Genomic DNA, 1,280 nt, shown 5'->3' with positions numbered 1-1,280 from the left:
GGGGGGGAGGGAGGGAAGAGGGGGTTAGTAAGAATCTTATCAAGTTTTACAACATTTGAAAACACAAATTATACAGGCATAAAAGGCTATCACCTGTGCGAACGGCCGCCTCCTATTTCCCCACTTGCACACTTTAAAAAGAACAAACATGATCATAATGCCACTGTGTAAGAGTAAGATGGCCTCCTGTCTAATACGGCCACTTTTCTTTTCGACAAGGAGGGGCCGTCCTATACAGTTTCGACTTTAGGTCATACACGTGCCGCAGATTGCCCTATCAGACATGGTATTGGAAATCAATTGGAAAAAGAAAACGAGGAAGACCAACTGGAAGCTATAGAGGCACAATCAGGGATCAGGCAATCACCCAGGGCCTGGAATTGCCGAAATTTGAGGATGTGGCCAGGGACAGACAAGTGTGGCGTCGACTGCTGTAGTGTTCACCCTATGTATCTGACGGTACAGGAGAGTAAAAAAAGATTAGAACATAATATGTTTCAAGAAAGTAGTAGGCCCCCTACTAATACACAAGGAAAAGAAAGTTTTAGTAAAAGCTTCACGAGACTTGATACACAAATGTGTCATAGTTTTAGTTTTACTTTAACTAAGCGTTCTACGGTACTTGCAACTAAAGCAACACACACAGGCCATTTAGGTGCTTAAGATGAGAAGTGTTACTACATGTTGTACTAAAGAGGAAATACAAAGAAAAGGAGGAGAGATACGGACGAATGATGTTTAAAAAAACTGTCCCCGTGGTTTTATGCACCCAGCATAATTTAGCAAAATTTGATCATTTTTTGCATAATTTCTGATTTGATCTATTTTCCTTTATCATTCTTTGTTTAAAAAACATAATTGCATAACTTCCCATTTTTGGGCTCAGTTTGCATAATTTCAGAAATGTTCTTGCATAAAACGACGGGGACAGTAAAAAAAGAAAAGGCAAACCACACCAGAGCACCCACCAAACATCCACAGGCTCTGGGGGAGAGCGGACACGCACAGATGTTATAGGTTTAAAAAAAGGACGATGTATTTTATGAAAGTGTTTTGATGCTCCCATCAACACTATATTTAGATCATTTGGAAAGCGGACTTTATAACACCCTACCTGTCAGAGTTAGCCTGGGCTAACATCCCTGCAGAAAGACCGAGATAGGTCCTACTCGATGAAAATTCATCACACACATTCATACAAAAACACACACACACAAACAAACACACACACACACACACACACACACACTCACACTCATGCTAATAAACACACACACACA

Source organism: Aplysia californica, unplaced genomic scaffold (genome assembly GCF_000002075.1).
Source record: "Aplysia californica isolate F4 #8 unplaced genomic scaffold, AplCal3.0 scaffold00824, whole genome shotgun sequence".
NCBI classification, from domain to species: domain Eukaryota; kingdom Metazoa; phylum Mollusca; class Gastropoda; order Aplysiida; family Aplysiidae; genus Aplysia; species Aplysia californica.
The sequence above is the reverse complement of the archived record's forward strand: the minus strand, read 5'-3'. Positions refer to the sequence as shown.